General features: G+C 39.6%; 1 protein-coding gene across 2 annotated transcripts in view; it reads left to right on the forward strand.

Annotated features, from left to right (window-relative positions):
- LOC145994408 (uncharacterized) overlaps positions 1–26,006 on the forward strand; it is a 301,805-nt gene that overhangs the window by 263,208 nt on the left and 12,591 nt on the right. The gene's annotated exons all lie outside the window — the stretch shown is intronic.

A 26,006-nucleotide genomic window follows, 5' to 3' on the forward strand; every position in this document is an offset into this window, starting at 1 on the left:
CAGCACGGCCATCAAATTATATAGTGTATGTAGATGCAAACAACCTCTATGGTCACGCCATGATGCAAAAACTGCCATATGCAGGGCTTAAGTGGGTTAAAAATTTCAAAATTGAAGATCTTCAGAATTTTGATGACAGTGAATATGCCCTCTTCTTAGAGGCTGTTGATCTGATAATTCCTGATCATTTGCACAATAAATTTTCTGATCTGCCCCCAATTCCCGAGGTTCAGTGTCCACCTGGTTCTAAACAGAAGAAGCTCATGATGACCCTGGAGCCGAAACAAGGCTATGTCATATATTACAAAACCCTCCAGTTCCTGATGAAACATGGTGTTCAAGTAACCAAAGTTGGCAAAGTTTTGAGGGTCAGGCACTCAGAATGGCTGAAACCATATATTGACACAAACACGGAGCTTCGAACATCTGCAAAGAGCGAATTTGATAAGGCCTTGTTTAAATTGATGGTGAATTCAGTGTATGGCAAAACTATTGAAAATGTCAGGAAACATACCGATGTTAAAATAATTACTGACCCCAGCCGGAGCAAAAAATTGGTTGCAAAGCCTAATTTCAATTACAGAAAAATTTATGATGAGCACATGGCACTCTTCAACATGATGAAAACAAAGATCAAATTTGATAAACCTATTTATGTAGGGGCTGTGATATTGGAATTGTCCAAATTACATATGTTAATATTATATTATGATGTGCTGAAACCTTTTTACGGTGATCGTGTAAAATTATTGTACATGGACACGGATAGTTTTATTCTTGAAATTCAAACAGAAGATGTTTATCAAGATATGTCACAGCCTGAATTGTTTCAATACTTTGATACCAGTGAACATACATTAGTTCAACCCCACAACAAAAAGGTGCCTGGCAAGTTAAAAGATGAGACACTTGGCGATGTTATTGTGGAATTTGCTGGGTTAAGTGCCAAGATGTACAGTTTTAAAACATGTAGTGCTGTTGTCAAAAAGGCCAAGGGCATTGGCAGAGTTACTGTGGAAAAAGAGCTTGTATTTGAAGATTATAAAAATTGCATCAAATCACAGAATTCAATTAGAACATCAGAAAATAGAATTCAGAGTGAGAATCACTTGTTGACTTCAAATATTGTAACAAAAGTGGCCCTGGACCCACATGATGACAAGAGATGCATTTTATCATGTGGCACACATACTTTGCCTTGGGGGCATTGTGATTTGAAAAGTGGAAATCAATGCCCAATTCCAGAGCATGATTTGAAATAAATAAACATGCCTATGAACTTATTTGGGTTCAAAAAACAGGCTATTATGGACCTGCCCACACCACAACCCTCTCCTGATTTACAATCTGTAATGTCTAAACTGAGTGGCTTGTTAATTATTCATCTGAATAGCATATTTACAGATAATGATGATGAAACAGGTAAAACATTGTACATATTTAACAATAATTTAAATCATTACCAATTACCTGTAGGTGGGCAATTGCAATTTATTACAACCCCTGAGGGTGATGTCAAGATTTCAGTAGGGAGAAATATTTATAGAATTAAGCACTCAAACATGATTTCTGGCACTGTATATACTGTTTCTGCTGGTGACTGCTTATATATTGAGGTCCCTGGATCCTATGACAAGCTTATACCCCTTTTTATAGAATTAAGAATCAGATACTCTATAATAAATAACCATTAAAAGAAAATGCCTAATGATATATTTGGCCATACAAGACATGAAGATCACAGTGACGAGATTCTGATGCTTGATGTCAGAGTCAAGAAATTAAGAAGTGATTTACAAGCTTTACAAACTACACTCAATGCCAGTCTTCAATTAGAAATTACAAATTTACAATCACAATGCATGGACCCTCTTCTTAAAATTGATTCTGAACTCAAATTGCTGCTTCAGAAATATACTGACCTGGCAACATTAGATAATTTTCAAAGTTTAGAAGAAGCTGTAGCAGCTCTTCAAGCCAAATTTAAGACCCAGGCTAACAACTCTGAACAATTGAAACAGCAATTGGAAGAGCAGATAAATAATGTCCAGGCACAGCTCCAAACAATTGTCAAAAGCATAAAATCAGAAGAAGATTTTGATCTAGTCATTTCCACTCTGAAAGAACAGATTCAGTCACTCCAGATACCTAATCTGGATCCTCTGCACAATGCCATAGCCGAGGTTAAAGAAAAAATTGAGACACTTGAAAATTTTATGAACAACTTGCCATCTTCTGATGCTTTGAATGCAATAACTCGGAGTGTAGCCAACATTAAGCTGCAACTCGAAACATATGAAGATTTTGGAAAAATTCAAAGTACCATAACCCATCTTGAAGGTACCATAGCAGCAGTGCAAAGTGATTTGGCAAATGTACAAGAAACTCGCCTGCCCGGTATTGTAGATACACTTGTCAGTGTCCAGCAACAAATCACAAAGCTTGAAAACCTCAACACTGAATCTGAACTGTCTCATTTTCATCACTTGATAGATGATATCCAAACAAAACTTGAAATTTTACAACAATCCACACCCTCTCAGGCAGATATAACCCTGCTCCAAAATGCTATGCAAAATGTGGCTGATGCTTCTGAATTAAACAATGTGAAATTGGCACTTGAATTTTTGCAAAATACAGTATCAAATCTTCCTACATCACAGGAACTTAAAAATATTAAGAGAGCAGTGAATCGCATATTGAAATCAGAAGATATCAAGAATATCCAGACAGAGATCAAACAACTCACTCAGACAGTGGCCACTCTTCCAACCAATCAACATATTAATGAACTGCATGCCCTGTTTGAGGATATCAGAAGACAGGTCCATGATCTTACTGCTCAAAATTCAAAATTGGCAGTTGTTGAAAATTTACAGCAAATTGTAGCCAATATCAAGCAACAGCTAGGGACCATGGAATCCAATCAAGCAAATGCTCTGTCTGTTTTTGCCACCCAGCTTCAAGAGATTGTGCAACAATACAAGAAACTCGTTGTGGACATAAAGATCAAGCCAGGCCACGATGATGTTGTTAGGACCATCAATGAGCACCTTGAATCTGTAACAAGCAGATTGCTCACAGCAGAAAAGGAAATAACAGGCATAATCGAGAATCCAAAACATACAGTAATTCTTGAATTGTACAGCATCCCCAACAAAGAATATGATTCTCCATTTACACCAGGTGGCAAAATATATATGCTGTCCCCTGCACAATTTTATTACCAGTTTTTTGTTGGGGGCACATTGAGACCAATCAAGATCAAATATTGGCATCAGCCACAGACACACCACTACCCCACCTTATCAATAACAAATGCTGACAACAAAGTGAAAATCACCAGTGTAGAATTAGAGGATTTTACAGACCCCAATACATTAGAAACAGCCTATGTTGAAGATGATGAATCTCTGGAATTTAAAATACAAATAGGGGACAAATTATATTTAGAAAATCCTGCAGTCTCAGCTGCTGAATACCCCATAGTTGCAATATTCTTGTTTACATATTATGTCTAGACAAATTATAGTTGATGAATTACACAGACAAGCCCGACATAATTATAAGAGACTCCCAGTAGTCACAAAAGGCATAGATGATTTATGGCAGAGCGACTTGATTGAGTTGTCAACTGGACAGTTGAAAAACTTAGACAAAATCAACAAGGGCTACAAGTATCTACTTACTGTAATAGACACATTTTCAAAATTTGCCTGGGCTGAGCCACTCAAATCCAAGACTGGAAAATGTGTTACAGAAGCCCTCAGGACAATCATCAATCATTCAGGAAGATCCCCGCGCTATTTGCAAACAGATAATGGCAAAGAATTTTATAATTCAGTGTTTCAACAATTTATTAAAAGCCAGGCAATAAAACATTACTCGAGTTACAGTGATCTCAAAGCCTCAATTGTAGAGAGATTCAACAGAACCTTAAAAAATCTTATGTATAAACAATTTACACTGCAGGGTAATTATAAATGGCTTACAATCCTACCAGAACTTCTACATAAATATAACAACTCGGTCCATTCCACAATCAACATGAAACCCTCTGAAGTAACTTCATCTGATGAGCAAAAATTGATCAGGACTGTTTATTATCCTAGATACCAGGCAACAACAAGAAAGGCCAAATACAGGGTGGGTGATCAAGTAAGAATCAGCAAATATAAGCACTTATTCAAAAGAGGCTTTACAAGAAACTGGAGTACTGAATTATTTACAGTAGTTCAAGTTAAACCCGGGACCCTTAACACATATATAATAAAAGATCACCGAGGAGAAATTCTCAAAGGCAGGTTCTATGAACAAGAACTCAGCAAAACTAAACAGCCTGACACATATCTCATAGAAAAAATTATCCGCAGGAAGGGCAACAAGTTATTTGTCAAATGGCTGGGTCATCCGGAAAACAGCTGGATCGATGCAGACAAAATAATAATATGAGCACCTGGGATGTTATAAAAAGGCTGCCAGAACCTGAACAGCAGAATAAGAGAAATGGCAACTTGTTGCCTGATAATATTAGGTGTCTTATTGTTGGGCCATCTGCTTGTGGTAAAACTACACTAATGGTTGATAATTTTTTATTGGCACCCAACTGGTTAGACTGGAAAAACAGGCACTTGTATATCTTCTCTAAGAGCTTGGAACAATTAAAATATCAGCAGCTGATGAAGCTATATGATGGATTGGATATAGCCACTTTTGAATCAGATGTTAAGCCACTTGATGAATGTCTCGATAATTCTGTTGTTGTGTTTGATGATGTTATACTGGATAATCAAAACAAGGTTAGAAATTTCTTTACACAGGGGCGGCACAAAAACATTGATTGCTTCTACCTGGCACAGACTTTTTCTAAAATACCGAAGCAGCTGATCCGAGACAACAGCAATTTTATATGTGTGTTTCATCAAGATCATACCAACCTCAAACACATACACGATGAATATGTAGGTGGGGACTTGAGCTACAATGATTTTTCCAAGTTTTGCAGCAAGTGCTGGAACCAGGACAGTTATGGGTTTGTCACAATTGATATGACAAGAACACCCAGTAGCGGCAAATACAGAAATAAAATCAACGATTTTCTAGACGTTGAGACATAAATAAACAACCATGAAACGACCAGTCATTGATGATCTTAAGTTAAGAGATTATCTTGTAAAAAGATTTAAGGGATGGAAATCAGAGAACCGTGGAATTTATGAAAAACACAAACAAACAGAACAGCCTGTTATTGATGCTATTAATAATTTAGGTAAGAATATCAAAACTGTTACAGAGCAAAATCAAGATTTGATCACGGAGCTCGTACCTGTAGCTGCAAGGAACATATTAGATTATCCATTCACCCCACTTTCCAGTATTCATACACCTAGTCCTGTTGCTCCTAGAAGAATTGAAGCTACACAGGATCCTATTGAATTGGGTCTTCTTGCTCAAAAATATTTAACCACACCTAAAGACAACAAAGATGAGGTGTTTGGCTTATATGCCGACACAGAGCTTGATGGGAGCATCATACATAGAATCGGCAATTTCAGAGTAACATTTATGGGAGATGATATAATTGTATATTCAGAATCTCGTCTCGGAGAAAAAGGTGGTTTTGTTAAGTACCCTGGAACACCTGGGTTGTGGGAACTGATGACTAGGAAAAGGCCTGGCAGCTATACAGATCAAGATTATGAACATTACAAAGAAATATTAATAAAATCAGATGCTCTATACCAGAACAATGATCCCACACAAAAAAGAGTCAAGTCTAGCAGTGGGGCAAAGTATAACAACTTAATCAAGCCCATATGGTCACAGATCAAGACAGGGAGTGGAATCAAACAATACAACACCCTGCCTAAAGAATTTGTCTGGGTTGATGATGTCAGGAAACTTGTGGATAGGTTATTGGTGATAGCTGGGGAGGAAAATGCTGGGAACCACAATTTTTACAATGAAAAGGTTGGAATTATGGACATGATAAGCACAAAATTGTCTAATTTTATAGTGAATGACCCTAAGGGGATTGGATATCTCATAAAAATTATTAATACTCTACCACCTAAATTTTGGAATGTCTCTGAGGGTCGGGGCCTGGTTAATGACATTATAAACAAGTTGCCATTTGAACTACATATTCCAGGCTATCAGTATTGTGGTCCAGGCACAAAATTGGATCATAGATTAAACAGAGGGGATCCTGGTGTTAATCCCCTAGATGCGGCTTGTAGAGACCATGACATAGCATACAACACACATTCTGATCTTGACAAGAGACATGTTGCAGACAAGAAATTAGAAGAGGCTGCATTTGGTAGATTTGTAAGCAAAGATGCTTCTTTGAGTGAAAAAATAGCAGCATTGGGAACCACCATAGCTATGAGCACCAAACAAAAACTGGGGTGGGGGTTGTGAACATGTATATAATAAACCTACAATGAAGGCCAAGGGTGTTATGTATCAAATACCTTATGCAGGTCTCAAATCTCTTAAAACTATTGACAGTCTCTTGACCAAAAAGCAGCGCAAGAAAAAAAGCTCTTGTATTGCAAAGGGACATGGTATGAAATTGTTGCTTAGTACCCCCCAATTAAAAAAATTACAGCAATCCAGGAAAAAGTTGCATACAGGGGGATTTATATTTACCATCCCTGCCATCTTAGCAGCTCTCGGGGCTGTTGGGAGCTTGGCGGGGGGATCCGCTGCCATAGCAAAAACAGTGATAGATGCCAAGAAAAATAGGGCAGAATTAGATGAGCAGAGGCGCCATAACCTGGCAATGGAGAAAAAAGGCAAAGGTGTTAAGAGAGCCATGAATAAGTTTAAAAAAAACAAGAGCCGCTTACAAACCAAGATATTGAAGCTTTAATCAAGCCACTGGGCATAAAAAATTTTAGAGGTGTGTACATGTCTGATTCTTTACCGGAACAACCACTCAACAAAGAGTGTGGCATTGTTAATTTGGATGAGTACAAAAATCAGGGCACTCACTGGATCTGTTATCTTAAATATTTAAACGATGAGGCATTTGTGTTTGATTCATTTGGAGGTGTTCCACCTGAAAATTTAGTAAAATATCTAAAATCAGCTAATCTTTATTACAATAATGCCCGTCTTCAAAACTTCAAAGATGTTAATTGCGGACATTTGTGTTTATCTGTTCTCAGATATATGTCTCAAATAAATAAACCATCAATTGAAGATTTTCAAAAGGCCTTGTGGTATCTGAAACATCATGGGGGTATTCCATCTCACCAGCCAAAATTCAATATTGAAACTCAAATTGCATGATGACATAGTGTATCCTAAAACAATAGCTCTCAGAGCATTTTATGGCATGTACTTGATCCCTAATATTACACACCACAACAATACAATTGCAGTAGGGGATCAAAAAATTGTCATCACTCCAGGGCAATATAATCTGTCCACTCTAAATGCTCAATTACCCAGAGGTATAGTTTTAACTCAAAATTCTGTCACTCACAGAGTAGAGATTGTATCTGCTACAGAGACAGTGCATCTGGGTACTATAGGAGAGCTGTTAGGATTTGAGAACAACACAAAACTTGAACCAGCCATTAAACACACTGCTATGAATATACCTAAATTCTTAGCCATAGAGACTTTGAATATTCACTGTAATGTGGCCGAGGGTATGATCACCAAATCAAATGGCATAGGCACTCACAAACAAACTGGCATCATTGCAACATTCAAACCTAATTCTGAATTCATGGAGCCCATCATCTACAATCCATCCCCAACATTATATTTTCCTGTGTGCCACAACAGAATAGATTACATTGAATTGATGGTCACTAATGAAAAGGAAGAATTAGTTGATTTTGCTGGAGCCACAACAACTGCCATCATAGAGATTAACATTTAAATAAAAATACATACAATGGAAAATATTGAGAGTTATGAGCTACAATCATTCCCTCCAAACAGGAGGACATTTGCAAATTTAAATCAACCCAACACAGAGATTGAGGTTGATCTTGATGTAGGGGATGGCTTTATACACCCCCACAGAGCAGATCTGTACATCAAATTTGATGTTGTGAAGCTCGATGGAACAGATTATCCGGCAAATTCAAATATAAGATTGGTAGATAATTTTGTGCCACATCTGTTCTCTGAAATTGAGATCAGAAAACATGGCGTTGTTATAAACAGAATAGATTATCCCGGCATTACCTCCACGGCTTTGGCCACTCTAAAATTATCCAAGACCGAGGCTCCATACTACAAAATAGGGGGATTTGAAGCTGGTGATAAGATATTATCTAAAAATCACACAGTGCTGTTCCCCATGCGCCTGTTGCCAGGATTCTTCTCAGATTACAAAGAAATTATGTGGAAGGGGGGGTTAAGAATTACATTTAGAAGAGCTGCAAATGATAATAATGCTTTGATGAGGTACAGTACATTAAACCCTACAGGGGAAGCTCTGCCTAATACCCTACCTGATGAGGGCAAATGCATTATTCAGACTATGGAGCTAAGAATCCCTGTTGTTGAATATGAGGCCAGTTATGCTCTTAAATACAAAGCTGATATAATAAAAAATCCACAGATTCCTCTGCAATTTTATACATATCAATGCGTACAGAAGCCCGCATCTGGTACATATTATGAATTTGATGCTACAAATTCATTCTCCAGCATACAATACGACATGCCTGATTTCGTGGTGGTACTGTTTCAGACCAGAAGACACAATAATCAGGAAAAAAATTCAAGTAGATTTGATAACTGCAACATCAAGAACATATATCTTAAAAATGGCAGAAATGAGGTATTTCCTAGAGAAAATTACAATTTAGACATGTCCAAGGATGATTTTCTTAAATTATATGAGGCATTTTCGGCTTTCAAGAGAGTCACTACAGGCAGTACTGATATGTACTACACACCAGATGAATTCAAAACACAGAGACCCATGTTTGTCATCAACACTTCAAAAAGAAAACAAGTTGTGGTTAATGACAGAACAAACATTAAAATTATCTGTGAATTCCACGAGGCATTACCTGAAGACACCATATGCAGTGTCATTCTCATAGGTGAAAAATCATATATTTATGATGTGAGAAATGAGAGAGTCACAGAGCAGTTCTAGAAGAATTACATTGTTTTAATGTTTGATAAGCAAATTGAAGCTGGTATCCAATTGAACTTAAACCAGAAATAAATGTGTGTGTGTATGTGTGTGTGTATGTGTGTGTGTGGCCTAGTTTTAAGTATAGCCCAAGAGGGGCATATTTTTAACAAATTTATGGACAGCAATCTCACAGAAGTGCCTTTTATAAGTGTAGCCTCATCAATCAGAGGGGGTCATACTTTCCGAAATATTCCCGAGGGCATTTTTACATAAATCTTGGATTAAACAGGGGTTCCACACTAGAGAAAAAAGCTCATATGGCCATGTTGAGCAAGTTTTAAGTAGAGCAAATCTGCTTGAGGGGGGGTTCATACTTTCCGGCGCTGTCCGTACCGTAAATACAACTACTCCTAGACTTAACAAGTGTTTGGACAATGCCGGAAATTATGTGGAAAAATAACTCTATGTAACACTAAATAATCTATAGTGGACGTGTTGTCAAATACATTTTTTTAATGAATACTAGCTGTTGCAACCTTTCTTTCCGGACACGCCTCGTAATTACATTTTTCCTTTGTATCTAGGCAAGCAAAGAATACAAATATCAGCGAATTACGATGATAGGCCTCCCCGATGGCGACGTGGAGGCACACAGTGGTTCGGATCCCACTTTAAACTGTAGGTCCAGTCGCGATTAGCCTTGCTGTGCATTAAGTGGACTTAAAACGCAAACTCAATTGATAGGAACCGTGTATGTTAATATTTTGAGGCTTATTAGGGACAAGTGCATTAATATCCCGGAGCCTCCACCTTGTTACTTGAGGTCGTTCTTCGGTTTGGCTGCGAGAGGGTTGTAAATATGAGGAGGCGGAATTTCCCCTAACCAATATTTATTTAGGAGTCATAGAACAAGGAGGAAGGTCACGCCGAACCGGATAAGGTAAAATAATGAAGATTAGAGGAAGCCCTTGTCAGCATTGTACCTGTCGACGTTTCCGTGGAGCTGGCCTGCGGTCGGCGTCTGCGATAGGCACGGTCCAAACCTCTGCGCTGGCCCCTCTCTCGGTACACACACACTGAGGCTACTTGCTTCCGACACTCTGGCCGATAGCTTTTGACTGTCCCGGCGATCACTCGTCACCGACGAGTTGGCTGGTGTTTTTACATTTTTACATAAAATGCGAAATGTGGCCCCATCTTCTTTTTTGAAAAAAAAAATAGAGTAAGGAGCTATAATTATGGGACAAATATGCAAATTTTTGATTTTTCCAAAAATGAGAAAAGAAAAAAATCTATTAACATGTATTTAGTGGTTCACTGTGCATCACATTAACATGTTATGTACTGTAACAAAAGCACTTTTGATTTCTTAAAGAAACAATGTATTGTTGCATAAGAATGTACATTTTTTCCTGACAAACCATTTTCTTAATTCAGTGAGAATATTCTTCAGCATTGTAGAAATTTGAATGCATCTTTATCGGTGAAAAAGGGTCTCCCGGATGGCGCAGTAGTAGCGTCGTCGCCTTGTAATCAAAGGGTCCCGGATTCGATATTCGGTGGAGGCACATAGTGGTTCGGATCCCACTTTAAACTGTAGGTCCAGTCCTAAGTAGCTTTACTGTGCATAAAGTGAACTTAAAACACCAACTCTATCCATCAATCTATCAGTGAAAAATATCTGACCACATTGTACTCAAAACTATTGTCATTCACGTTATCAGTCTATCAGATTACGAATTTTCCATTACAGTTTTATTATTTCGAGAAACTTCTTAAAATATAATAATACTGAGAAATTAATTCAGTATAATTACAATTTTTGCTGGCCGGAACCTAAAAATATGCACAGAAATGAGAAAGAATACGCATATTAGGTATTTTAATATGCTTACATATTTTTTTACATATTTCGGCGATGTGTCTGCATATTCATGTTCATAATTCGCATTTTTTGCCTGCATAAAAATCCGATCCTTAGTTATGGGCCACTGCGAAAGTCTTTCCATCCATCTGTCTGCGAACTGAGTCTATTCGTAAACTTGCTGGTGTGGTAATCGCGCGTGGATATATTGATGTTTTTTTTTACGAAGAATTTCTGCAAGTTGTAGGCTTGAAAGTGGTAAGAAATCACTGTTCTTCGCTGGTACATGCGTGTGGAGGCGGCGCTATCTTGAAAATGACAAAAACTACGTTTTGAAGTTTATTTGTTGTTTGACGTTCATTTGTTGCAGCCTTGAGGTAGTTTTGTAAGTGACAGTTGACACCCTGTTTAATTCTGTATTCTGTCCCGGGAATTCCAGGAGAAAACGAACGAATACAAGTTATCTGCGCAAGTAGGACTCGACCAATGAACGCGTGACGGGCAAGTGCGTACATAGAGGGGAAAACGCGACTGCAGCTACCAGCTGCTTTGCTCCGCTCACTAGCTTTCTCCCCTTGTCTACCGTTATGCGCGGCTTTGTTCCACAGATTTCCGTAGCTGAATACAGTCTGTCCTATGATTGTTGTCGGACTTAGGTTTTCATTGGAGGGCCTCCCCGATGGCGTAGTAGTTAACGTTGTCACCTTGTAATCAAGGAGTCTCGAGTTCGATACCCGGTGGGGGTACAAGTGCTTTGGATCCCACTTTAAACTGTAAGTCCACTCCCGATTAGCCTAACTGTGCATAAAGTGGAATTAAAACGAAAGCTCAACGGTTTTGTTGGATTCTCCGACAAAGAAACGAACACTTAGTGTAGAGCGACCACAACGAAAAGAACCGCGCACCTCCCCCTCCACGCGGGAGTACAATGGACAGGAGTCGCGGGTCTGCACGCAGGTTCTTTTGCGTGTCGTTATAGAGGCCCTGTCCGAAAGGTACAAAGTGCAGACTTGAAGTATGGTCTTGGCGGAAGTGACGTCACCTAGTTCAGTTCGAAAGCGCCAAGAACAGAAGCACGCAAGTGCACAGCTCGCAGTGCAGATGGTTGGTGACTAGGTCACGTGGTTTACGCACTCGTTGTTCATTTGTTTAAAATCATGGAGGTAGAAAGCCAGCGACACAGGTAGATATACGTTATGGGCCAGCAAGTTGTTGGTTATAGTTCTTCTAATGTGTGGAAATGTATGTGTACGAACATTTGAAAATGCTATGTGATTTCTATGGTGAAAAATAAGTGTTTAAAACGCGAGGAAAACAACGAGTACTCAGTTTTATCTACTGATCGCATTCGGCGGTGCAGTCGAAGTGCAATTCGAAAGACGTGTACTTCCATTCCACGACTTGAAGACCGCACTCCAAGACCATACTCGGAGGATGCTCGCTTCAAGTACGGTCTTGCACCTTTCGGACACGGCCGGAAGACAGGAACAACTGAGATACGAGGAAGCAGGAGGAATATAATATAAAATAAACCAGTACCAGGGCCCGCTTTCCGTAAATAGGAGAAAGTCAACACGATAAGGTAAACGAAAGTGATTGGTGGATCGAGAGCGGGGAGGATGGACCGACGACGGTCCTTGTTGTGTGTTTTGCACGCGCATTAAATAAATCCACTTTCTTCCGTAATGTCTTCTTGAGAACGTGAAGGGCGCATTTGGCAAATTGATTGTTTTTGAGTCCCCCCCTCTCCACCTTGATCCTGAGGGAAGACTCGCAGGTGACGTGGAGCGGTGGCTATTTTAGGCCTCTTCTGTGGAGCGACTTTCCTGCCTGTAATGAAATAGCCGCGTGTTCCGGGAACTATCTTATTTCCTTTTTCGTGCATACCACATTGGTCGCTTTCCATTTATTGCCCGGCATCCGCTTTCCGAGGGAAAACTGCGTACTTCCATTTATCTACAAGAACATGCACGGTCTTGCACTGTCCAGGCATGGCCGTTTATGTGTGGGATAGGGTGAACGAATGAAATGAACAACTGGCCCAAACATGCATGGGCTGTGGGGGGCACTCTTTCCTGGAATCTGCCTTCTTGTAGGCTAACCGAGCTCTGACGCCTGAACCCACAGCCAATATAATTCTATGTGGGTTTGGTTCTAGTGTCCTCCACATAGTGTTTATGGTCGTCCCTTTGTCAACTTCGTCTCTTCATGATTCATTCTCATCGTCACTATTAGCCACCAGTGTCAGAAAAGTCACTTGAAACAAATTCAAATACACAAGACACATGGAATGATATTCTTCATTTTAAACTGTAGGTCCAGTACCGATGAGCCTTTCTGTGCATAAATTGGACTTAAAACAATTCAAACAAACTCCCCAGTCTGGAAAAAGCTCGTTAACTGCGCATGCGTGAAGAGCAGACCATGACGTCACGATGCGCACTACTGAGAGAACTGCACAGTTGGAGTGGCACGCGACAAGTGTTGCTGGTGGCATGCCAATTGTAGCTTCATTCTGAAAGCTCCCTAAAGGCTGATTTACATTGGTCAAGTGAGCGGGAGAGTTACTTGCCTGTCTGCTGCACTCGACCCTTCTATGGCGAGTAGCTGTTTACACTTTCTACTCGACCCTAGCAAAGTGGCATAGTGAATGCAGCTGTTAGGTCAGGGTGGCGACAGACGTGGAAAACCGGGAAAAGTCAGGGAAATGTCAGGGAATATCGTCTTCATTGACTTCGAACACTCTTTTGACGAAAATTGTTATAACTGGGGCACTATGGGAGCAATCTACTTCGGATAAGTTTTGTTTTGCAGCTAGAACATCATAGCATGCAACCGTGTACAATTCAGAACGCCAAACCGAGGAAATGGTTTGGGGGCGCGACCCCCGAATTTCAATGAAAAAACAAAAATCTCGAGTTTGCCCCCTCTTCTCCCGCTATTTGGGAAGAAGGTGCGAACTTTAGTATTATTTTTAAAGAATGGACGTTTCTCAAGAGAATGAAACATGTTTCATGTTCTTGGGTGTCATACAAGTTGAATAATAAGCCAAAATGTGATTTCTTTTTTTATTTTTACGAAAAATAGGTAATTAGCCTTTTTGGAGGACAATTGTTATAACTCAGGCACTATGGGAGCAATCTACTTCGGATAAGTTTTGTTTTGCAGCTAAAACATCATAGCATGCAACCGTGTACAATTCAGAACGCCGAACCGAGGAAGGGGTTTGGGGGGCGTGACCCTTGAATTTCAATGAAAAAACATAAAAATCTGGAGTTTGCCCCCTCTTCTCCCGCTATTTGGGAAGAAGGCGAGAACTTTAGTATTATTTTTAAAGAATGGACATTTCTCAAAAGAATGAAACATGCTTCATGTTCTTGGGTGTCATACAAGTTGAATAATAAGTCAAAATGTGATATTTTTTTTTTTCGAAAAATAGGTAATTAGCATTTTTAGAGGAAAATTGTTATAACTTGGGCACTATGGGAGCAATCTACTTCGGATAAGTTTTGTTTTTCAGCTAAAACATCATAGCATGCAACCGTGTACAATTAAGATCGCCGAACCGAGGAAGGGGGGTTTGGGGGCGTGACCACCGAATTTCAATGAAAAAAATAATCTGGAGTTTGCCCCCCCCCCCCTCTTCTCTCGCTATTTTCGGGAGAAGGCGCAAACCTTAGTATTCTCTTCAAAGAATGGACGATTCCAAAGAGATTGAAACTTGTTTCATGTTCCTGGGTGCCATAGAAGTTGAATAATGAGCCAAAATGTGAAACTATTCGGAAATGTGTCATGGGTATGTTGTGGAGAGGGGGGAGGTTGATCATCAATATGAATTTACCCAGGCTTGCTCCAGACCTGTGTCAGAGTTTCAACCCAAACAGAAGAGTATGAGGGTCGAAAAAGCACGTTCATGTCATAATCTGCACGATGATACCATATGGTTTCATCGGGTCAGAACGACCTTATTCTGATGATACCATATAATAACATCGAGGGAGTAAAGGTTAAGCCTCTAAATATTATGTGGAAAATGCATTGAATTATCATTTTTTCTTGTCCGTATGGGAGTAGTAAGGAGACAGAACTGTCAACAGATGGAGGGGATAAGAGCGGGTGGCGCCGTCCGATAGTTGTCGGACATCGTAGTAAGGCATTTTGTTGGGCAAACTGAAGGAAAATGGAAACAAATAGGTTCCAGTCATACATATGACTTTTGTCGAATATCGCCACCCGACAAAGTATCTCACTACAACATGTGACAGAAATTGCATGCATGGGACTGTTATGATTTTTGTTCGATGTCTTCGGACTGCAACATCCAACAAAAATCGTTTGCATAAACAAGAAGAGCTTTAGACTGCAAATATGCTACTGGAATTTTATTACTCTTCTGGCTCACTTCACCTCATTTAATGTAGCAGTGCTTACAAAGGTTTTCTTTCATCATCCTGACGTATTACTGATTTCGCACAAGTTAACATACGTTTACAATCACATTGCACTATTGTTAGATATCAAGAAGAATCCAACAAAACTAGATATATGTTGAATACTATCACGAAAAAGTGAAACATAAATCTGAATTGGTGAACGTTATAAAAATTGGCAAGTGTATGCTCCCAACCTCAAATTTACTGCAACACTAGTATTGCAATGAAATAAACGCCACTCTCTGTCCTGTCTGTTTAAACTCCTGAGAGATGGTCATTAATCTCTCACTGAGTAAGGTTAATGTCCAATATTATGAAATAAAATACTAATAATAAATACGTAAATATTTTAATATCATATTTACTCGAATCATTCAATCATAAAAGCAAATCACTTTCTTCAAGAATTGACTTTTTTTCCGCCAGCCCTGCTAAATTTTCACTTTCCATTTACTGATTTATACGAGGGGTGGCCAGAAAGTAATTTCCGATTGATTTTTCGCAAACGCCAAAACCGTGAAAATGGTAATTGCTGCGAAGTTATGTTTAGGAATGTGCAGTGATGTCTGGATACATTTTTCGCCCTTTCAAAATATCGAAATATTGCGAATTTGTCATAAAATGTGAATTGTTGGCGTTTTTAGCGATTTTTTTTTAAAGAAATGTCCTAAAACAACGAAAAATTCCATGAAATCCAACATTCTTGTCTTTTCTAGGCCATGTTTGTGTACATAAAACATGCAAGTTTTCCAACATTTTACTCAAGAGTAAACTATAGAGTTATACGTACATGGAATAATTCCGACAGCCACATTAAATCATTTATTTCCCACGATGTTTTCAACTTCTATCAAAACAATTTGCATCACAGAGAAAAGTGGCAGGGTTCTAACAGGAGATCGAGAGCATATCTACTGTCACACGGGATCCACATCCTCGTATTTGTCGCACGAGATATGTTTTGAATTTCCAAGAAAAGTGCGCTCCATCGGCATTTGTCGAGCGAGTAATAATGGAGCTCAGTCGTTAGGGCGTCTGACTACTATGCAAGAGACCCCGGGTCGATCCCCTGCGGGGGAGAACCGGGATGTTTTCCGCTTATTCAAACTGCTCCGGCACCCACCCAGCATCATATGAAGCTGGTACCTTGAGGAAACTTTGAGGGATAAAGGTAGCCAGGAGCGTGGTGCTTATCACATCACCCCCACCTGTAGCCGTGATCAAGAAAGTGTGGGGCCCTAACTCCACACCCTTATACACCTTCATGGAAAAGTGCAGGGAAGCACTTTACTTTTACTTCCTCAAAAATCTGTTCCAACATATCAAACTGTCACGAAAATACGTAGACCATGTGATCTACAATATAAAATAATCGTTTGAAAGCACAATGGAGTATTAAGTTTCGGTATATTTGGCAGATAAATGTTCTAAAACAAAAAAGCGAATTTTGGGAAACTTAATACTGACAAGTCAAAAAAAGATAATGCCAATTTTTTGGTGCCATAATATATCGGTATCTGTCACGTGAGATTGATTGATTTTAATTTTTTGGGTGCGTCGCCACTTATGGTCATTATGCACCCTTCAGTATATACGGGGGAAATTCCATTATCAAAAATCCTTACCTTAAAATTAAAAAAAGGGGTATGGAAAATAACTTTCCCAAAAGAACTTTCAAGATATCAAACTCTGACGAAGAGGCGTAAGCCATGTGACTTACAATTTGAAACAGTAGTTTAAAAACACCATGAAGGAATAATTTCAGATATTTGCCAGAAAATGCGCTAAAATGAAAATGTGAATTTTGAGAAAAATAACACCGTATAGTAAAAAATAAAAAATAAGAAAATAAACCAATTTGAAAAAAAAAAAAATATCAAGGTCCCTACCGATTATCATAAATAAAACAAGAATATCAGTTGCAATTTGTTGCATTAGTAACAGTGAGTCTTAACCTAATTTTCGGCATAATCACCACCGTTATTCTGGCATTTGTAGTAGCATGGCACTAAATTTTGTATGCCCATGGTATATGTGTCGGACAACAAAGACTGGAACTATCTCTACCGCAGTGTAGCTGTCAAATCCTTGCCCTGCCAGAAACCTCCTCAGTTAAACAAAGAGATGAAAGTCGGTACATTCAAGGCCAGGGCTGTACAGGGAGTGGTCCAAGATCTCTCACCTGAAGTGATGCAAAGGACCCGTGTGTACTCAGCTGTATGGGGTTGTGCACATTCGACTGGCCTTCTGTGAATTGTCTGCACCATCGTCTGACCATACACGACGTCCGGTCTGCACACCTCACACAATTGCTTGGCTCTGTGCCAAGTTCTGAGTGTGCATTGTAGGCTAGGCTCGGTGGGAGACTGTATGACAGCTGCAATCTTTAACCTAGAACTGTCCTAAAACGTCTGCATTGCAACTGTACCAGATTACTGCTACATGCCACTTCTTCCTGCCTGCATGGGTGTGTGTCTATCTCTGTCCACCAGTGCTGCGTATAGGCACCATTGGAGCTTTTTTCAGGATGCCCCTCGTATATGAACTTTCAGAAGCTTTTATTATGAGAGTGTTCCTGTTTTAATGTATGGTTAGCTAAATCAGGTACCCATACAATGCAATTCTATAAATTCTTTGCGTTAAATTTCTAATACCTACATACCCTTTTCGTCAGCATTAATAGTATAACTGCATATTGTCAGTTTCACAGTACTTCACTTGGATATACTGTACTGAAGCAGAAATCCCTTTGATAATGTAAGGAAATATGATAATTTATTTTGTTCGATTCAATTGTTTCACTTATATGCAAGAGTTAAGTTGTTTGCTTTACAGAGAAGAGTCCTTTATGCATTGAAATATGAGTCCGCACTCATGGTTTTTGCAAGCAGAGGGTTCCAAACCTCAGTGGAAATATCAACATATAATACCGAGAATGTATAAGGAGACTGATAAATTACAAATTGTATTTCTTAATCCATCACTCTTCACTCTTATCTCATTTAGTCGTAACTTTAAAAATAATCAAGTATTTTATTTTAAACTTACTGCGTATGACGAAATTCCGTAATCCTTCCCTAGCTTGTGAATTGTAATAATTTTCCAAATTCACTATTTTGCAGTTTGAATTCAAATCATAGAGAATAGAGAAATTAAGTCAATTTCATAGAAGATAATATTGGTACTTAACAAATCCATACGTGGATCTGTATGAGTTTATTATTTCCATTTGCAAAAACATCGATTTAGTTTAGTTTGTAATTGTCAGGGAAAAATGTAAATTTTGTCCTGGAAAACCTGGAAAAGTCAGGGAATTTCATTTCTGCTTGTTTGTAGCCACCCTGTAGGTGCTCTTTTGACAGAATGAACCCATGGATAGGGCCGGATTAAGACGAAATTTGGCCTGATGCTTGAAATCTTCGGTGAACAGTAAACACAACGACGTTATAGTTACGTCACAGCGCAAGGAATAATAGTAACTGTATAATAAGTAACGCTGTGTCTAGGCGTCCGAAATTGGGGCTCCAAATTTCATTCTAAGATTTATTTTCAGCTTAAAAAAAATGTAACTGTTCAGCTTTTGGAAAATTCTCGTCTGTTTTCATCTGGGCCTATTTCAGGAATGGGCCTAATGCTGCAGCATCAATAGCACCCACCTTAATCCGGCCCTGCCCATGGACTCGTTGATTTTTCTATTTTCAATCTTTCTTGGTTCAACGTAAAACGTAAATTCTTTATTTTCAATTTTACTTCTCCTACGCATCCTGCGCTGATGGTCTCATGCGCCCGTAGTTTCTTTCATTTATTTTTTATTTTCCCTATAATCGACACAAATTCCATGGACACTCATATTCACGTACAGTTTTACAAACGTTATGTTGTCGGGCTTGGGAGCACCTCCTATTCATGGTTGATTAAAAAAAAAAGCAAACACACAACACAGACGCTAAACTCTTCTCAGAAAGTATTTACATTGATTGAGTGGTCTGTCGAGTTTACGGGCGAGTGAGAAAAAAACAATGGGAAAGGAAGCAACTCGGTACTGGCTCCAGTACTCTCCCCAGTTGTTTACACGAGGAGAGTTGCTCGCTTTACCCTACTCGCTCCAGCTACTCTCCCGTCTACTCGATCAATGTAAACCAGGCTTAAGCCTCATCGGTGGCCGAGTGCGTGAAGACGATCCCGCGATCGATGGTTCCAGAATCGATTCCTGCTTGTGCATGGGTGTTCCTTTGCGAATGCCCCTTCGTAAAAGAAGTCATCATTCATCCAGTCTGCAAAGAGGCAGAATAGCGACGTAGAATAAGAAAATTCAAATGCAGAGACTTGCAATGGTTCAAGTGATTTATGGAAATATAACCCACTTTCCTGTAGTCACTTAAGAAAATCTCCATTGATCCGCCTCTTTAAATATTGAGAATTCAGTGTACGTACACCTCTTCCTTCTCAGTGTTTCTCTTAAAACATTTGCGTCGAGAATTTCCTCGTCAAATTTTCATAGGTATTTTGCCATGGAATCCCCCACAAAGGCATTGAAGGATTATTTCCGTCGCATCAATTCTTGAAGACAGAGGGGCCGTGAAAATTCCCTTTGTAGTCGAGTTTTTAATTAAGTCCCTGAATGGCGGAACGCTTTGAAAGTGGAAGTCTCCTCCTTTCTCCGGCATGTTTCTTCTTTAAATCCAATTTATTCATCTTTAATGGGTCTTTGAGAAAGGAAAGATGTTGAGATGAAATCACGAAGCGTAATGACCCGATAAACATGGATGTCAATGAGTTGTAATGTGGTCTTATGCCTTTGGACACTTTGAAGTTCGTTTTCCAATGTTCTACGAATTTGTTTTTGTCACAGTAAATTAATGCCTTAAGACTGTGTAGAAAATGTCTAAAAAGCTCATTAATTTTGTTAGTATAGCGTCGTTTGAATCTTTAAACTATACCCTATAAGTCCTTTTTATCGGAGTTCTTCGGGTACTTTCGTAAGGTTTCGTATTTCTTCGGGTAGCTTTCGATCAGTTCCGAAGGATGTCCCTTGGTTATCTACGAGGGCTATTTTTATTTCAAACTTCGATGGCGCCGCTAGGTGGCCCGTGAAGCACTAGGAAGCGAGGCGTCCCTCCTGCCATTACCACCACCACTGCCAAGGCCAACGATTCTGTTGAAGCTGAGCGACGGGCGCGTAGAGATGTCTGCTACAATCGACTCTCCCGCCAAGTGCGAGGTGCGTAGTGTGATACGATTTCTACAGGCAGAGGGGCACATTCAATGCGGCTGCATACCGCGAGACATTGCGCAGACTACGCAGAGCCATCCAGAACAAACGGAGAAACATGCTGTCTTCAGGCATTGTCTTGTTTCATGATAATGCCAGACCGCATGTTGCTGCGTCAAACCAAGACCTTCTTCAACCATTCCACTGGGAAGTGTTTGATCACTCTCCCTACAGCCCAGACCTGGCGCCGAGTGACTTCCAACTTTTCCCGGTGATGAAGAAGTGGTTGGGAGAAATGCGCTTCCACACCAATGAGGAGCTTCGCGACACCGTGCAGATCTGGCTTAACAGACAGGCAGTACTTTTTTTTTGCAGAGGGTATTGGAAAGCTGGTGCATCGGTACGATAAATGTCTGAATCTTCTTGGTGATTACGTAGAAAAGTAGATTATACGTGTACGTAACTTTTGCCAATAAACCCATTTTGCTATTCACTGTGGTTTTCATTTCATGCCCTATCGGAAGTTGAAAAAAAATAGCCCTCGTAGTTGTCCGCATACCTGATATCCAGGGGATATCCAGAAAAGGATATGTTATGGATGTTTATAGATAACGTTTGGACATCAATGCATATTTCCAATGCAAGTGGGGCGTTATCTCGACGTCATGCTTTGCTTACACATTTTTTAGACTACTTTTGTATCTTACCTGGACAGTCTAAGGTTCATTTTTGGATATGTTTCGGACATCGGTGGGATTTGGTTTATGTGAACGGGACGTTATATGGATGGTTTCATTTGATTGTGGAAATGGATATACCTATGCTGGACTAGAATTGGATCTAATATTTTTGATACGAAAAGAACATTCGTGGACTAGATTTACTCATATGAAAGATCCCGTGATTATAACATATATATATCTCTCTCTCTCTCACGCACACAAACACATGTCCACACATCCGAAAATTAGTTTATATCCCCATGCATATCCATGATGAGTAGAGTATGAAATCAACACATGCATATGAGAGCTCTTCTCCGAACATGGCATTGAAAATCCATTGCAAGGTTAACTTTAAGAATTCTGACAGCAGTTATCAAACAAAATTTATGGGTGTGTCGTACATCAATGTAAAGATGAGATTTCTGAGAATACGTCGATATGTTACACATACCTTGCAGAGGAGAATTAAAAAAATACATAATTAGGAAATCGAGTAAAACTAATGCTCCTAGCGGGTTCCGATCTGGAACAGCAACCAACAGGCGGCGCCGCTGGAGTCACGTGAGCTTGTTGAATTCCCAGAATTCATATCGGCCGCGCCACTGAAGGTGAGCTCCATTGTGTTCGGAAACGGAACAGCTCGATTTTCTTTCAGAATGCATGATTTCCTTACTCAGTTATTATTTACCTTATGCTCTGCATAAGGTATAATATGTATAATATCGACGTATTCTCTGATTTGGTTTCATAACTTCTGTCACAATACATCCCCTTGCGATGGAAATTCCAATGTTATAGTATACGACCAAACCACGTGGCCTTGTTTGGACTCGAATCGTGCTCAGTCGTCTGCTGTGACTTCATCATATGGTCCATTGTTGTGACTCGCATGAAGCAGAGCGGATGAACTTCGAGATTGACAATTTTGCCGTGTGTTTCATTTTGTGAAACTGATTTCTTGTGTCTTGATCCTTGTTTCTAGAGTTGGAATTGTACGAAGAAACGTTTTCTCATTTTAAAAGACTCAAAGGTTCAGGTTGAAGAAAAGACTCGGCGTTTGGTAATGGTTGGAGGCATCAACCGAATGAAGTGTAGGATGAAGGTCAGATCAATTGGTGCCCTTAGCAACACGTTGCCTGGGATTTACTCAAGTACGAATCGAAAGAAGGGCTCAGGTTGAGGTTCTCTTCGGGAGGCGACCGTGTGGAAGGGACTGGAGGAATCGAGGGCAATTTTCTCCCAAAAAGGGCAAACACCGTTGAGTGGAAGGCCCTAGGCTATCAAGAGGGGATGCTCCTAAGAATAAGGACATTCTTAAGCCACTCCATCGTTCTGCTTCTGTGGACGCAAACAGTGCCCGAAGTGGATCTTATAGAGACGAGACTTGACAGTGTCTCGATCTCGATTTGTGTAATCCGTCTCGATAGCATCGCTAAAAGTGGAGAGGGGGTGTAAGGGATACTCGAGACACCCACATGTCAACGTCACTTCCACGTTGTACACCCAGGACTGTATTTTGCAGACTATCGAGGCTCTGACGTCTGGATCCATGGCCAGTATAATCCCTTATGGAACTTGTGATGTGTGCTGTCCACATCTATTTGTGCTATTTAATCTTCTCATTATGCATTCTCATCTTGCAAGTAGCCAAACTTGGCAAAAATGCGAAATAAATTCAATCAAGAAATGCGGAGGGATTATATTCCCTCAGTTAGGGAACTTTACGTGAAGTTTCCCTCCAGCTATCCCCAAAGATCTGAACAGCTAGAATCAATCAAGAGCCTCCCCGATGGCGTAGTGGTAACGTCGATACCCGGTGCAGGCAAATTGCTGAGTGGTTCGGATCCCACTTTAAACTGTAGGTCCAGTTCCGATTAGCCTACCTGTGCATAAAGTGGACTAAAACAACAATTCAAAGAATTAAACAAGATTAAAACTTTCAATGATAAATCCACTTCTTTTTCTTCTTTCTCTAAGCGCTTCAACGTGGTGTACGAAAAATTTATTTTCTCCAAGTTTCTCCCTGAATTGTGAAACACAATTTTTCCAAAGTGCCCATATACATTTTCTTTCACATTGCTTGGACTACAATTATACTTTTAAAATATAGTGCGTGGCTTGGTATGGAAATGGAGGCCAGATCTCTTATTGCTGTAAATGTTGTTTTTTTTTTTTTAACTACTCGTAGGTAGACAATTTGGGTGTTAGTTCGATAGTGAATTTGAGTTATTTTGGGCCCTTCAAATTTTGGTAGTATTTTAAAATCTCTGTCTAGACTACCTTTTTCGGATATGAAGAGGAGCAGATTTATACCATCATTTCGACTATAATTTTATTCATAACAAACATGGTAACATAATGTGTAGTTTAGGATGCGTGAGGAAGCGAGGGGGTTGAAGGTTCATTTGGATGCAGTCGGCCTCCGTGGCGGAGGGTTAGCACAGCGCGCTACGAAGCCAGGGGTCCGGGGTTCGAATCCCAGCCTGGGCGTGGGTGTCCCTTCATCGATTTCATCATGTCACCACTCATGCTCATCTTCGCAATTAGCCAAAAGTTGCAGAAAGCGAAGTAAAATAAACCAAATCAATCAGTCATTGGATGCAGGAGGCACTGAAAAACGATAGTCAATTGTCTTTTGCTACACCTTTCATGCCTTTTTTTAATGGTATCATATTGAAATATACCTTAATGTCCCTCTAGAACTAACTTAATACCACGATTTTCTAATTTCTAAATTGTTGTCATATTATAACTACTTGAACACAGCACTTACGCATTTGTATCTTTTTAATTGTCAATCTTCTGCTCTTTATGCTATTTGCGACGATGAGGATGAAAAGATGGCTTGATGTCCAGGCCACAAGACTAACCCGGGACCACTCAACGCGCTCGGTCATGGAAGATTTGTAGAGTTTAAGTTAGTTCCTGCGTGGGCTTCAGTGTTCTTTGTGAGTGTCCCTCCATCATCATCGTCGCAATTAGTGGCCGAAAAACGGCGTGAAATAACAAAATCATGATCATAGCCACGACATGAAAAATTAGCCTAAAAGATATAATAAGTTGCAGAACATTAGAATTACGATAAAATGAGGACTTACGAATGTTTCCGCCTAGGACATCAGACATTAACCGAGTGTGTCAATTTATCTTTACCGTGTGCATGCTCAAATTATAAGCAACCAAAGTTGGCTCTCCATCTCCATGCCTGTGTTGCCACAATTTGAAGGCATAATTTCACTTTGCAAACGGCAAAATTTCCCTTTTTCGCCAAATTTTTCCCTTCATATAAGAAATTATATAATGATAATAATAATTAGTAGTAGGAGCATTTTCCTTGGCCTATATTTCGTACATGAAAAATGTAAAAAAAAAAAAAGTAATCACATGGTCCAGATGTCTCAGGCTCTAACCCTGGTTAGGTCCAGTGGCCATTTCATGACATCATTCGTTCTTATATTTGCTATTTCCGAAGATTTAGAAGAGTGACACAAAATAAAATAGAAATATAGATAGATACATGCTTGTACTCAAAGGAGAAGAAATAAGAATGAACAAAAAATGGTGGATATGAAGTTGAAAAAAATATATTCAAATTTCCCTGAAATGTTAATATTTTTCATAGAATTTCCCTTAAACTTCGGTCTAAGTTTCCCTCCAGAAAGGGAAATTTCCCCATATGTGGCAACACTGCTCCATGTATTGAAATTGTCTTAGGAGTATTTTAGCTGAGTTTGGAATAGCGAATTTGATGCAGAAAGAGCTGTAACATGTTCTGAAAGCTCATTGGCTGAAGGAATCAGACTGTTTTGTGCTCTGTGCTTCGACACGGCATCAACCTCTGATGGAGCAATGAACACGAGTTTCCTCTCTGCAGACAGTTTGCTGTTGACATTTGAAGAAGATTGACACCATAGAGCAAGACATTTTTAACAGTATTTGCGTCTCCCAAATAGCTCCAAGTTTTGCAAACTACCACTTCCCCTCCCTGTAATGCACTCAAAACGAGTTGAAACTGGAGAGGAGCATTTCCAGTTGGGTCAGACACGATAACACAAAATTTCCTTTGGTCAAAAAAGAAATACTAGTTTGGCGGATGGTCCAAAACTTCCTACTTGAATCCTTTGAGAAGCGCCTTGGTGACATTCGCTGTGTGAGCCCGAGTGTTTTCATGAAGCAGGCAGACACATCTTGTCAACATTCCCCTGCGTTTGTTCTGAATGGCCCGTCGAAGGCGTTGCAAGGTTTGGCAATATGCAGCAGCATTAATTATGGTGCTGGGTGCCGTTATCAAGTTCATAAGATCTGCTAATTCATAAGAAGATACTTTAAGACACACATGATTAGAAATATTTTAAACTCATTACAAAGATTTTTGTGTTTCTGCAATGAAGACTGTATATGTGTGTGTGTTTATATTATACCAGGGAGAGCATATGTTACCACTGAATTGGATATGTCGAGGTACGGTTAGTATATTTTTATATTGCCATTTGGAATTATACCTGCAACCTACACTTTCAAACCTATAATGCCAGCAAATAACACATATCAATTACATATCAACTACAGTTACCATATACACTACAGTCTTGTTTAACCGAATGTTATGGGACCGATGGTGCTTCGGTTGAACGAAAATTCAGTTAAACCGGAA

The sequence above is a fragment of the Lepisma saccharinum genome, chromosome 10 (genome assembly GCF_977018435.1).
Source record: "Lepisma saccharinum chromosome 10, izLepSacc3.1, whole genome shotgun sequence".
NCBI lineage: Eukaryota > Metazoa > Arthropoda > Insecta > Zygentoma > Lepismatidae > Lepisma > Lepisma saccharinum.